Below are 14,863 nucleotides of genomic sequence, written 5' to 3'. Positions count from 1 at the left end.
GGTCTGTGGAGCCCCTCTTCTGCAAGAGGCACAGCAGTGGCCCGTGAGGAGTGAGAAGAGAATCAGGGCTCAGCTCGCTGCTGAGGGAGTATTGTGGGGACTGACAGATAATCCCCATAAAGCATCTGGCAGGGGGCCTAGCACTTAGTAGGTGTATACATTGGCTCTGTATACATTGGCTGGTCTCTCCGCACCTTCCTGATTGACGATTCCTCTTCCCCTTCGTGGCACTGGTGTCTGGTTCCGAAAAAGCAGCTGTGCAGCTCTTCATCCCTGGGGAGGGGCCTAGTCAAGGGGGAAGACCATGCGGGTCTAGTGGTGGAACTTCCTGATTTTTGTCCCTCCCTGGTTTGGGGGTGGTAGCATGCAGCACATGAGACTGGCATGGTAGAGGCCATCATACAGGTCCTGGAATACATCCAGGGCACCCGGTGCTGTGAGCAAGGAGGAATTGGAGCACAGAAGGGCCTTGCTTGCAGGTGCAGTGTGGGAGATTGGCCCATGGGCTGACAACAGGATGAATGAAGCAAGGAGGGTCAGGGTCAGGAAGGCTGAACTTGGGCAGTATCCAGAAAAGTGCTGATGGGAGCTCGGAGGGCAGGGACAGAAAGCAGAGCTGGGAGGTTGTCACTAGGGTGGTAGAGGAGACCAGACCCTTCCGCTGATTAGCTGCAAGGTGGGGCCAGGACTCTAAGCCCCCTACTAGAGCCTCACCTGGCTTGGCTCAGTGTGGATCTGAGCACACGAGGCCACAGGGGATCATAGTCTCTGTGTGTCCCAAATGTCACTGAGTGATGGAACAGGAATGTTTATATCCAGAAGTTCTTTGTCAGCTCCCCCTTCCCAGGGAATGCACTGGGACCTAAATTCTTGTGTGCAGAGGAAAAGTGCAGGCCTTGGAATGGCCTCTCCAGCATTGTTCCTTGGCAAACACAGGAAGATGGGTTTCCTTTAGCTTTGTGGTGCTGACATCTGAATCCGGACCCCTCCCCCAGCCTTTGGGGTCAGGGAGGGAGGCAGAGGACCAAGCAGTCGATGGAAAATAAACACCCACCTCTGCTTTTTTGACTTAGTTCATGTTCTTAGAATTTCCTCTCTTGGATTCTGGCTTTGTTATTTTAAAATTCCACACGTTGGTTAGGGTTGAGAAAATCCCCTGTTGCTATTGCTATGGAGAGGCAGCTCTACACTGGGGGCACAGAGTCTTGGCGCCCCCGGAGAAGTAAGCCAGCCAGCGGGCCTGCAGCCCAATCTCCAAGTGAGTTCCTGAGTCAGCCTGTGCGCGGGAGGCTCTCGGGGCTGGGTGTGTGTGTCTCTGTGTGAGCATGTGCTAGTCACACAGCTGGGATGTGGCAGTGTCTTGGTTCCAGCTCTCTGGGCTGGAGCCACACTGTGGTAGTGATGGCTCCATTTGGGGACTTCCAAAGGGGGTTCCAGGTGGGCCTGGGCAGTGCATAAACTGAGAGGACAACTCCAGCCCAGCAGAGCCTTGCCCCACGCCCACACACACATGACTCAGGCTGCTGCCTCCTCTAAACTCCATGCTGTGGACATCTGGTCCCGTGCTGCCCTTCCACTGAGGCCTCTGCCTTTCCTCCTCCTCTCTTGATACCCATTCCCTTTTCCTTCAGGGGATGTGTACAAAGATTTATGCACAAGAATAATCACTGCAGTGTTTCCTGCCTTCACAATTCATTCATTCATTCTTTCTTTCATCCATCCATTCAGTCATCCAACAAATATTTATTGAGTGCTTCCCAGATACCAGGCACTGTACTGGATTCTGGAAATACAGAGACAGAGAAACTGGAAAACTGGAAACAACCTAAGGATCCCAACAATTAGTGGCATAAAGTATGACATAAAGTATGTCCACATGACACAGGGCTGGGATGAGGGTGAAGCAAGTGAAGTAGGAGTACCCCAAAACCCCATAATCAAGACAAATGATATTTTAATGTGACTTTTTCAAAATAAAAATTAATCCCTGGTGAACCAAATATCAAACTTGTAAATAAAGACAGGCTCAGTAACAGTTCTGTGATAGGTCATGTTTGGACCTGGGGGAAAGGAAAAATTAGTCATACAATACATTGATAGAATGTCACGCAAACATTAGTACATGTGAAGGAAGTTTGCTTATTGACGTGTAAAGAAATTCATGGCATATCGTTGAGTGAAAAAAGGGAGATCATAGAGCCATACATAAAGTATGATCCAATTAAAAATATATCTAGGTACTGGAAACTCTGAAAAAGCCTATGTCCAGATGTTAACAGCTCAACAACAGCTCTTTCCTCTGGAATTAACAGTTATTTTCTTGCCTTCCTTTTGCCTATCTGTGTTTCCTGGCTATTTTAATGGCCAAGATGTAATATGTGTATAATTTTCTCAAAGATTTTTTTTTTCTAAGATGGAGTCTTGCTCTGTTGCCCAGGCTGGAGTGCAGTGGTGCCATCTTGGCTCACTGCAACCTCTGCCTCCCGGGTTCAAGCGATTCTCCTGCATCAGCCTCCTGAATAGCTGGGATTACATGTGTGTGCCACCAAGCCAGGCTAATTTTGTATTTTTAATAGAGACAGGGTTTCTCCATGTTGGTTAGGCTGGTCTCGAACTCCTGACCTCAGGTGATCTGCCCGCCTTAGCCTCCCAAAGTGCTGGGATTATAGGCGTGAGCCATTGTGCCTGGCCTCAAAGATATTTTTTTAAAAACAGGAGCATTGCAGCAGAGCATGCTGGTCTGTAGACTCCCCACATCACTCCTTTCTCAATGTTGAGACTGAGGCAAGGCTGGGATAACTCTCCCATTTCCTAGATGAGAAAGCTGGAGCTTGGAGAGGCTGAGGCATGTAGTGGCGCCAGCCTCTGAAGGCAGGAGAGCCCTTGGGGTCCACATTTTGCCCCATAGCATGGCTGCGGTCTTTGCGTGCCAGCTTACGCTGAACTTTCTCAGTCTTTCCCTTCGCAGCCTGGCTGCTCTCCACTGGCCTACCTCTTCCACTGATGTTGTTTTTTTCAACTGAGAACAGAACTATAGGAAGAAAGCCTGGTTAGATGTGACTGGTCCTGTCTCTGGGCCCTCATTGAATGACAAGTGGACTTGTGAGTGACTGACTGAGGGAGTGAGTGATTCCAGTTAGAAAGTATTTCCAATGTTGTGTTTTTCTCTTTGGCACAGACACACCCTGCAAACTGGCATGAATCATAAGTAATTCCCTAAAGCCCCTATCTGCCTGGAAATGCCTTGTGGTATTTCCCACAGTTCAGAAGCCATCAGCCCTGCATGCCAGCAGGCTTAGCTATTCCCCACCCAGCCACAAACTCTTGCCCATCCCCTGGGGAAAACACTGGAGGGAGAGGAGCTTGAGGCAGAGGTGACACCTCTGGAGACTGCCATCATTCTGGGATTTTGCTCACAGAAGCCTCAGGGCTGAGATCCTCCGGTAGGCTCTCTGTGAATTCCTAAGCCTGATGTCTTAGGTATGATGCCTGAGGGCCAGAAGAGAAGCCCTTTCTCTCTTAAGAGGTGGGTTCCCAGGCTTCAGCTTTCTCTCAGGATCATGTGGTATCCGCTTGTCTACTGAATGCCAAGAAGCAAGAGTGCTCTTGGTTCTAAGTGTGGGTATAGCAGGTTGCATTTCTCAAAGATGGTGGTAACACTATTGTCTCTAACTATGGCTACTATGTAGACATAACTAAGTTATGATCAGTGACATGCAAGTGGAATTGTTGTGTGGGAATCTCTGGAAAGGTGCCTTCAAAGGGAGGTGGAGGGCCCTTCTTGTCCCTTTCTCCATCCTGCTGCCTGTAATACAGATGTGATGACTAGAGCTCTAGTAGCCTTCTTGGACATTGAAGACTTGGGGTGGGGGGTATTTGTTAATACCAGAAACCCAGAAGCTATGAAAGAAAAGATAAACATATTTGACTAGATTAGAATCTTAAATTTTTGTGGCAAAGCACAAAGAGAATAGATGAACAGATTTAGAAACCATACTTGTAAATCAGAAGACAAAGGGCACAAAGAATATTTACAAATTGCCAAGAAAAAGATAAATGATTCAATAAAAATACTGGCAATTTATGGAATGGCAGTTTCAAAGAGCCAAAAAAATATGAAAAATCATTAATAGTTAGTGAAATGATTAGATCAGCTTCAAAAAATAAAAAGACTGGGAATACCTATTGCTGGTGGACCTGCAGAGAAATTTCACGTACAATGTAACTTGAAATGTGACTTTCTCCAGCTTTTAAAAAAATCAATTATATGGTCTGGCATAGTGGCTCACGCCTGTAATCCCAGCACTTTGGGAGGCTGAGGCGGGTAGATCACGTGAGGTCAGGAACTCAAGACCAGCCTGGCCAACATGGTGAAACCTCGTCTCTACTAAAAATATAAAAAACTAGCCAGGCATGGTGGCAGGAACCTGTAATCCCAGCTACTTGGGAGGTTGAGGCAGGAGAATCACTTGAACCCAGGCAGCGGAGATTGCAGTGAGCCAAGATTGCAGCATTTCACTCCAGCCTGGGCAAAAGATTGAAACTTCATCGCAAAAAAAAAAAAAAAAAAAAAAAAAAAAAATAAAAAATAGATAAAATTAATAATTTTACATTTTATAACTTGTATAAATTATATGTCTATAAGTATATTTTGACCACCAATTCAGCCCTTCTCATCTGTCCTGTACAGGATAATGTGTATTGCAGTGTTGTTCATAGTGTCCAAAAATTAGAATTAAAACGAATGCTAGCCAGGCTCAGTGGCTCATGCTTATAATTCCAACACTTTGGGAGGCCGAGGCTGGTGGCTCGCTTGAGGTCAGGAGTCCAAGACCAGCCAGCCTGGCCAACATGGTGAGACACCATCCCTGCTAAAAGTACAAAATTAGCCAGGTGTGGTGGTGCATGCCTATAATCCCAGCTACTCGGGAGGCTGAGGCATGAGAATTGCTTGAACCCTGGAGGCAGAGGTTGCCGTGAGTCTAGATAGTGCCAGCCACTGCACTCCAGTCTGGAGACAGAATGAGACTCTGTCTCAAAATAAATAAATAAAAGTAAATAAATAAAGGGAAGCTGAATAAATTATGGAGCATTTATATTTAGGAATATTATTTATCTATTAAAAATAACAAAGTAGAGATAAACCAGTGATTAATTTTCATTAGATGTTTATGAATAAGAAAAACAAGATAAGGAAAAGTGTATACATTAGTTAGGCAAAACAGTGATTTAAAACCTATGTGTGTATGCGTATGCTTTGTTAGTCTGAGTTCCGCAAGGATCAGTGACCAAGATGGGATTCCACTTGCAAGATATCTATTGGAAAAAGCTCCTGTGATTGAATAATGGGAGGAGCCTTCTCAGAGCTGCGGCATATTCACACTTAAGGCTGTATGTGTGTATATGGGTAGATATACATGTATGTATATCATATATGTGAATATGTATGTACTATATATTTATTTATATATGTGGTTATATGTATACGTCTATGCAAATTGTGTGTATACATATGGCTATGTGTGTGTGTATATGTTCATATACATTTGTATATGTAGGCTTAGAGAAAAGTATGGAAGGAGATGCAGTAGGTTACTATAATACATAGGTTATGGGGAAGGGGAGTCCTACAAAAAAAAAAGAAAGAAGGAAAAATTGCAGCAAATCCCCTCACATTTCAGACTTCTATATTCAGTTGCCCACACCTCACTTGAAAAATTTTAATGCTTTACACCAGGCACGGTGGCTCATGCCTGTAATCCCAGCACTTTGGGAGGCTGAGGCAGGCAGATCACCTGAGGTCAGGAGTTCAAGACCAGCCTGGCCAACATGGTGAAACCCAGTCTCTACTAAAAATACAAAAATTAGCTGGGAATGATGGCGCGTGCCTGTAATCCCAGCTACCCAGGAGGATGAGGCAGGAGAATCACCTGAACCCAGGAATTGGAGGTTGTGCTGAGCCAAGATCATGCCACTGCACTTCAGCCTGGGTGACAGAGTGAAATTCTGTCTAAAAAGAAAAAGGAAAAGAAAGAAAGAAAATTTTTAATACTTTATAAAATGAATTCCTGAGTTTGCCCACCTCCTCAGATCAAACCTACTGCCCTCCCCAGTCTGATTCCTGTTTCCCTGTCCATGATCTGTTTTCTTCCTGCAGGAAGCCTGTAGATTCTTTCCTTTACGCCAGCTGCTCTGGAGTCTCCCCATCATTTGTCCTGCTATGGGTCTTGCCCCATTTATTTTACTGAGTACTTGATGGACACCTAAATCCTTAGGTTCTGGAATCTGACACCCTCACTCTCAGGCTCTGCTGGGGAGATGTGGCTGAGGAAGAGTCCGAGGGGTGGCTCTTGCCCCTTCCTGGGGAAAGGTGCACGGAAGGCTGAGGAGGAGACCTGCCTTTCTCACCAATTGGCCCATCTGAGTTCTCGCCACTGAGTCACTCTCATTATCTCCACTTTTCTAGGGAGGAGGCCTCACCGCCGAGCCTAGAGCAGCACAGTGAGTCAGAGATGAGGGTTTTGTCCCACCTGCCCCAACCCTCGAGCTCTGCTTCCCAGGTCCGAGTTCCCAGGCAGCCTGTCACAGCCAGTGCCAGTGAGAGGGTGGGTCAGGCTTCAGGACAGCCCAGCACTGAGGACATCTAAAACAGTCTTCATTTATTTATTTATTGTTCATAGTGTCCGAAAGTTGGAATTAAAGTGAATGCTGAATAAATTATGGTGCATTCATACTTAGGAATGTTATGCACCTATTAAAGAGAATGAAATAGAGGTAAACCAGTGATTAATTTTAATTAGATATTTATGAATAAGAAAAGAAAGATAAGGAAAAGTGTTTACATTGTTTAGGTAAAACCATGATTTAAAAAATCTATGTGTGTATATGTATGTTTTGTTAGTTTGAGTTCACCAAGGATCAATGACCAAGAGGAGGTTCCACTTGCAACAGATTAATCAGGAAAAGCGTGTGTATATGAATATTTTATTCCATATAAAATATATAGAATAAAATATCTTTAGATGGAATGAAATATCCATATACTTTAAAATGTTTGGATTGAAATACAGTGAAATTCCCCCTCCCAGTTTGGTTGCCCTTTTTTAAAGGCAACAGGTGCTGGTTTCTTGTGTATACTTCAAGAGACGTTTTAATGCAAAAAAGAAAAGATGATCTTACAGCCCACAATCCCTTATCTGGAACCCTTGGGGGCAGGTATATTCTGGAATTGCGAAGTCGAGGAGTGTTGAAAGGTAATGTGTGTATTCTGTCACACTCCCAGCAGAGCATGTGATAAAATACACAAGTATTTCTGCACCAAGTAAAATAAATAAAGCCATAATCTTCCCTAAGTCTGTTCACTTCAGCCAGATTTTGCTACCAAATGTGTTTATGTCATTTATTTATTTTTTAATTGTGTTCTTTGGAGATTTTTGAACTTCATAATTGTGAATAAGGTAATGTGGACTTGTGTTTGTGCTAGTCTCTTTATTTAAAAATGTGTAGGAGCATTCTGCACCTACTGGATCAGACTAAAGAGCTTCTGCATTATTATTATTATTATTTTTTGTATCCCCATTACACTAGGTCTCCTCCCTAGTGCATTATACACATGCGCCATGGCCAACTTAGCCTGTCCATGGACATCTGGGTTGTTTCCAGTCTTCTCCTCAATTGCATCAGTGCTGCAATGAATAACATCATGTACTCATTTAACACATGTGCAAGCATATCTGTAGGATAAATGCCTAGTAGTGGAATTGCAAGGTCAATTAATAATAATGATAGTTGACATCTGCATGGGTATTTACTAAGAGCTGGGAATTGTTGTAAGGGCTTTACAATAATTAACGTATTTTAATCCTTGCAACAATCTCCTGAGGGAGATACTATTATCATTCCATTTTTACAGATGAGAAAAACTGAGGTACAGAGAAGGTTAAGGACTCGTAGAGCTGGAATTCAAATTGAGGTGTTCGGACACCAGTCTGTGTGCTAACCATTACATTTGACTGCCTTTTGAAGGTCGTGGGAATTAGTAACTTAGACACTGCCAAATTGTCCTCCGCATGGCTTTACCAATTCACATTCCCACCAGCAGCCTGCAAGCCTGCTTGTTTCCCTGCCAACGCTGCGCTGAATCAAACTTTTTGATCTCTGCCAATCTGATAGGCGAAAAGGGTGTCTCACTGTAGTTTGACTTGAATTTCTTTCTTTCTTTCTTTCTTTTTGAGATGGAGTCTTGTTCTGTCACCCAGACTGGTGCAGTGGCGTGATCTTGGCTCACTGCAGCCTCTCCCTCCTGGGTTCAAGAGATTCTCCTGCCTCAGCCTCCTGAGTAGCTGGGATTACAGGAACCCACCACCACACCTGGTTAATTTTTGTATTTTTAGTAGAGACTGGGTTTCACCATGTTGGTCAGGCTGGTCTTGAACTCCTGACCTCATGATCTTCTCTCCTTGGCCTCCCAAAGTGCTGGGATTACAGGCATAAGCTATCATGCCTAGCAAGCTTGAATTTCTTGTACTGTGAGTCAGGTTGAGTGTCTTTTCATCTAAGGGTTTTTTGGACTTCCTTTCCATAAATTGGCCTTTCATATCTTGTGCTCCCTTTTTCAGTTTGGTTATATCTATGACTTGTATTGAGCTTTTTATGTCTTAGGAAGATTAGCCTTTAGTGGTTCAAAAGGTACAGATCTTTGCCTAGCTAGTCATTTATCTTTTGATTTTGCTGGTGATGGGTTTTGGATAAAGTATTAAGAGGAGAGAAACAAAAGAAAGGGTCTTCAGTGTTGGGAACTGAAGGGAGGGAGAAGACAGAGCAGATCGCTGGAAAGAGGTACTCTCTGCCTGGTGAGGCATCAGGGAAGGAAGGTGATGGGGATAGTGAGGAGGGCCCCTTATGGGACAGGCACAGAGGGTTCAAATATGCCAAGTGTGGCCCACTGAGACTGGAGGCTGGGAGGAGGGAGGACTTCATGACAGACACAAGGGCGCGTTGTCCAGATACACTGCTCCAAGATGCGCCCAACAGAAGACACATTGCCCCAGTAAAGGACTGCCCAGCTGCAAGGCTGTGCTCAGCGGGCAGCCTACCACTGTTGGCTCCTACAGGGCCTGCTCCGCTTTTGGACCAAGTTTATTATTTTCTTTGAGTGTTCCTGGCCAATGACTGAGCAAGATGGTGGTACCAGGGCCCAGCTGTTTCCACATTTCCACAATTCCACTGTTTCCACACTTCCAACATGGGAGTCCTCTAGTGGGCTGTTTTTGTTCTAGATCCCTGGGTGACTGGCAGAGTCAGGTGTGCAGGTCTGAGAACTCCACTCTTGCTTTTGCCCCATTTCATTCACAGGTGTTACCCTTGCCCTTCCTAATCTTGTATTCCTAACTCCATCTCAATATCAGCTTCCTGGAAAACACAAGCAGCCCAGACTTTCAAAGTCTTTTGGTAAAAGTTGACATACATTTTTTTTTAAAGTCACGAAAATATATTTCATACTGTCTGAGCCTAGAGATTTGTTTGTTTTCTATCTGGTGGTGGCTATACATGTCCTTTGGCTTGGACATAAAGTGAAAATGTTGGCCTGTGTGTAAAGGCAGCTGAGTTTGGTCCTCCCAGTAGCCAGGGGGAATCTGACCTCAGCTCAGGACCTGGAGGAGTGGCATGGAGAGGCCAGTTACCACTGGGTGGAAGCATGAATTGGGTAAGATGTGTGGGAGCACCTTTGCTGCCAGCCCCAGGCCTGAGAACACACCACACAGAGAACGGGGCATAGAAACATCTTATTTGGCAGCGGCAGATGGACCTGGTGGTGGCTGGCCCACATCTCCCAGCCCTTCTCTGCCTGGTCCTTTCTCCCCACCTCTGTTCTAGTGTCCTGACAGGTCTCCTGCCCTTTGCATGTTGCCAGAGTGATCTGATGACACCACTTCTTAGCTGTAGGCTTTGGATGGTAAAACCTGGAATCCACCCCCTTGGCCCGTGACTCAAGCCTCTTTGTATACTGGCTCCTTTTCAGTCTCTTTTAACTACCCCATCCTTTCCTCCCTGTGCTCCACACTCACAAGAGCTCTTGCCATTCTGAAAACCGGGGGGCTCCATGTCCCTCTGTTCCCATCACTGCTAGTCTCACTGGCGGGGATACCTTCCTGTTTCTCCCCACCCCTCAAGGCTCCTCGGTAGATATAAATGCACATGTTTGGTTTGCCACGTTTGAGCTTCCTGAAGAAATGGTAGTAAATATTTGAAGTGGTTTTAATTAGAAAATACCTTTCATTGTTTACTGCCCTGTAGGACTACCACATCTTTGAAGATTTTCAGTGCAGAGACTGGACCATGTGAGGGTTCGGTTGTATGGGTTACACATACCATCTTGAGAGACAGCCTGAGAAGCATTTCTTGGCCATTCTTCTTATACCATTCCTATCATATATATCTCTAGTACCACAATCACTGATCACCAACAAAACCACTAATTTGTATCAGACATTCTTTTAACTCTTTTACCAAGATTGCTTGACTGTTGAAATGTGCTAGGATGTAAGTCAGCCAGAAAACACTAATTGAGCATATGCTGTGGGCAGTGCATTGTGGTAGGTGGCAGGTCAGCAGGTTGTTGTGAGAAAGCATGATGGACAACATCGTACCTGCCCCCATGGGAATGGATTGCTCAACTGGACGGGCAAACACCTGTCAGCTGATGGCCATGTATGGCTATGCAGGTCCTCATTGACAGGGGCCCTTGGAGAAAGGCAGTCTCCGCAACTGGGGCAGCCATGGAGGGCTCCCATCAGGAGGTGGTGATGGAGATAGATGTGGGGGAACGGCGGGGATTCGGAGAGACTAGAGGAGCAAAGATGGCCTCTAGAGAGAAGGTGGCTTGATGAATCACTCAGGAGGAGCTCTACTTATTTTGTTTGATGAGCCTAGGATGCATCAGATATCTCTTTAAAGCACCAGTTCTCAAGTCTGGCTGAATATTTTAATTACCTGGAAATGTTTAGAAATACAAATACCTGGGTCCCACCTCCAAAGAGTTCAACCGGATTGTCGTGGGGTGTGGCGTGGGCACTGGGACTTTAACAGCTTTCCAGGATGGTCAGATGGTGAGAGCCAGGCTTCCAGCTCACGCCTGTCAGGCTCTGACACTTCCGAGGCAAGCCACTCACGCCATCTCTTAAATCCCACTCACACCCCTGGCCTCAGGTTCCCAGGAGGATTTCTTTGCCTGCTTCGCATTCAGGCAGTCACGGGTAGTCCCCCGAGCCACAGGCTGTTTGGCTTTTCCTCTGCCTCAGTGCCCCTCTTCTGGCACTTTCCTGGAGCTCTGAGGAAGCAGTGGACGATGCCGTGTGGCCCAGCTACGGGCATTTCCAGAGGGCCTGGGGCTGAGCTTCCTGAGGGCACATCTACACACACCTACTGGGCAGGGGACCTGTGTGCCGGTCACAGATGTGGCGCCGGAAGGGGACTTTTCTCTCGCTGTATTTCCTGCCATTGAGCAGGACCTGAATAAAGTCCAGCTCCCCTTTTGAGGCAGTCTTTGCTGAGTGGTCTCAGGAATGCCATTCCTCATTTCAGGGAATTCTGTAGGTGGGGCTGCTGGCTCCCAGCCAGTGCGTCTAATGGTGTACATGCACCAGTCACAGTTTGAGCCCCTCCTGGAGGCCACGACTCTGCCTCCTCTTCAGCAGTGCAGCAGGCATCCGATCGGCTGTAGGAAAGAGGACAGAGGGTTGACATGATTTTCTGGCAAGAAAGATTGCCTCACTCGGGATTTACGATCAAGGTGGGAGATAAAACGCTCTGGCTCTTGAGGCCTTTTCATTTAGTTATTAATTCAAAAATATCTGTAGGGATTTTGTTTTTAAATGATAAATATTCTTTCTTAAAAGAAAAAAATGCAAATAGCAACATACCCAGAAGAAATGGAAAACCACTGGCCAGAGAAAGCCTTTGGCATTAATGCTTTCCGGGCCTCGGAGAAACCCATTTCTGCTGGCTCTGAGTGTGTGTTTCTCTGGGCAGGGGCAGGGATAACATGACCCTTGAAAGCACTCGAAGCCCTGGGTTACATAAGTAATGTGATGACTGTCTCCGCAGAGCCCCTCTAGAGACATCCCACCGCCCTGCCCTCCTGGAAAGAACGTTCAGCCTGTCCCACACCAGAACCCATTCAAGGAGAGAGGAATGCCGAGATAGTGGCTCATCTTCCTCCGTCCCAGAGAGGCCTCGGAGTAGTCCTCTCTGTTGCTTCACAGCCCTCCAACTATGCGAAGAATGCGAACCATTTCCCATGTGACTGGCAACCATGAAGCAATTCTGAGCCCAACCTCCCCAAATATCTGCTTTGCAAACAGATAAAACAGAGAAGCATCCTGAAAATGTGCTGTTGGGTCATTCACCTTAGGCGGTTGTGCTGTCTGCTTGCCTACCAGGGGGGTTTCTGCTTCCACAGTCCAGCCTGGAGCTGCTGGGGAGCTAGTTTGCGATGTGGCCATGTTCCTTAAGGGGGCAGAACACAGAAAACTCTCAGGAAGGGGCTTCTCAAGGAAATGGGGACCAAGCGACGCTGCGGGCTCTTTGAAGGGATCTGGGTCCCATCCCAGTGCTGGACTCATTGCTGGCCAGTCCTTGGGGTCACCTGGGAGCCCTTTGGCTCCTGAGATGTCTGGGCATGGGGCTGCCTTCACCAGCCACAAGAACCCAAACCCACCTCAACCAGCCTTTGGCATCTCCAGTCTGCACCAGCTCTAATTTTGTGTCCTGAGTGGGTGGAGGCAGTGGCAGGGGGAGTGCATGCCAAGCCTGGCAGAGGTAAGGAAGAGGAAGAGGAAGAGGACTTAACTTTCTCAGTAGCTTCAGCCTTCCGAGAAACTCTAGAATGCCTTGTTGCACTATGGCAGGCATAATCAGGTCCCAGTGACCTACATAACCTTCCAGACACCGGGCGAGCGGGAGCCCTGACTCATGTCAGGGGAGCCTGACAGAGGAAGGGTGGGGGCAGGGAGGATTTATAATCCTGAGACAGTGAAACCACCTAAATATTTAGTGATGACTGAGTCACTGTATGTCCACAGGGTGGAATATTATGTCAAAGTGATTAGTACAAAGACTATTTAGCAATATTGCGAGTGTTTATGATATAGTATTAAGTGAACAAAAGAAAGATATATGCCTTTATGGCACCTGAACAAGAGAAGACTAGAAGAGGATTTCAAAAAATAACAGCTGTGGCCGGGTGCGGTGGCTCATGCCTGTAATCCCAGCACTTTGGGAGGCCGGGGTGGGCAGATCATGAAGTCAGGAGATCGAGACCATCCTGGCCAACATGGTGAAACCCCGTCTATAATAAAAATACAAAAATTAGCTGGGCATGGTGGTGTGCTCATGTAATCCCAGCTACTTGAGAGGCGGAGGCAGAAGAATAGCTTGAACCAAGGAGGTGGAGGTTGCAGTGAGCCAAGATCGCACCACTGGACTTTAGCCAGACTCCGTCTCAAAAAAAAAAAAAAAAAAAGAAACCAGTTGCTCTGCTACAGTGGTATCATTACATTAAGAACCTGATTCTTCGAAAAGAAAGCAGCTTTACAGTCAGAGCTGGACTAGTAGCTCAGATCTATTTCTTACTAGAAACAATCTTGACAGGTAGCTTAATGCGATTGGCTTTCCAACTGTAAAATGGGTACAGCAATTCCTGCTTTACAAAATTCTTGTGAAGATAAATCTGATTGTGCATTTCTTCCCTTCTTGCCTTCCTTTCTTCCTACTCTCTCCCTCTACATATTTTTCACTAATACCGCACAACTCAGTTGCCCACAGAGGATTCCACAAGTGAATCATCCTTGGGTCTGCTTAAATCCCTTTTGCTCTAGGGGAGGTGTATTGGCCCGTTTCTGCTCTAAGCAGAGCTGTGGATGAGGAGGGGTGCTAATGATGAGACGGTCTGGGTGGGCTTGGCAGGGGGAGGCTGGGCTGGTCCTCGCTATCAGAGCAGCCTCAGTGTTGTGCATTGCCCGCCCAGACAAAGTCATAAAAACCCTGGAGGTTGAAGCAGGAGTTTCGGAGCCTCCCTGACTGATACCACACTGAGCAGACCCCTTTCCTGTCTCTGCTGCCATGGCCTGGCTCAAGCTCTCTTTTTAAAAAAAATATTTTTGTATTGACAAATACAAATTGTATATATTGGGCCGGGCGTGGTGGCTCAAGCCTGTAATCCCAGCACTTTGGGAGGCCGAGGCGGGTGGATCACGAGGTCAAGAGATCGAGACCATCCTGGTCAACATGGTGAAACCCCGTCTCTACTAAAAACTATAAAAAATTAGCTGGGCATGGTGGCGCGTGCCTGTAATCCCAGCTACTCAGGAGGCTGGGGCAGGAGAATTGCCTGAACCCAGGAGGCGGAGGTTGCGGTGAGCCGAGATCGCGCCATTGCACTCCAGCCTGGGTAACAAGAGCGAAACTCCGTCCCTAAAAAAAAAATAAAAATAAAAAAAATAAAAAAATAAAAAAAATTGTATATATTTATGGTAAACAACATGGTGTTTGGAAATATGTATACATTGTGGAATGACCAAGTAGAGCTAATGAACATGTATGCCTTAGCTCATACTAATCATTGTGTTGGTGGGGAGGGGCAGAGGGGAAACGTAAAATCCACTCTTAGCAATTTTCGTGTATACAAAGCATTCTTATTGTAGTCACCATAGTGTACAATAGGTCTCTTGAGCTTATTCCTCCTAACTGAAATTTCGTATCTTTTGATCAACATGCTGCAAATCCCTCCCAAATCAGACCCTCTTACCGATAGCAAGATCTAAGTTTCCCCAGGCCTGAGTCAGATGCCACTGGTGGACAATTG

General features: G+C 46.2%; 1 long non-coding RNA gene across 1 annotated transcript; it reads left to right on the top strand.

Annotated features, from left to right (window-relative positions):
- The first annotated feature begins 222 nt into the window (after positions 1–222).
- Positions 223–13,279, top strand: LOC116541733. The gene is made up of 3 exons (XR_004264917.1): positions 223–1,258; positions 5,265–5,407; positions 12,106–13,279. It is a non-coding gene; the product is annotated as an uncharacterized LOC116541733 (long non-coding RNA).
- Positions 13,280–14,863: the final 1,584 nt, after the last annotated feature.

This window comes from Sapajus apella, unplaced genomic scaffold (assembly GCF_009761245.1).
Source record: "Sapajus apella isolate SASKATOON/1434 unplaced genomic scaffold, GSC_monkey_1.0 scaffold4, whole genome shotgun sequence".
Taxonomy (NCBI): Eukaryota; Metazoa; Chordata; class Mammalia; order Primates; family Cebidae; genus Sapajus; species Sapajus apella.
This window is presented reverse-complemented; position numbering and strand designations above follow the sequence as displayed.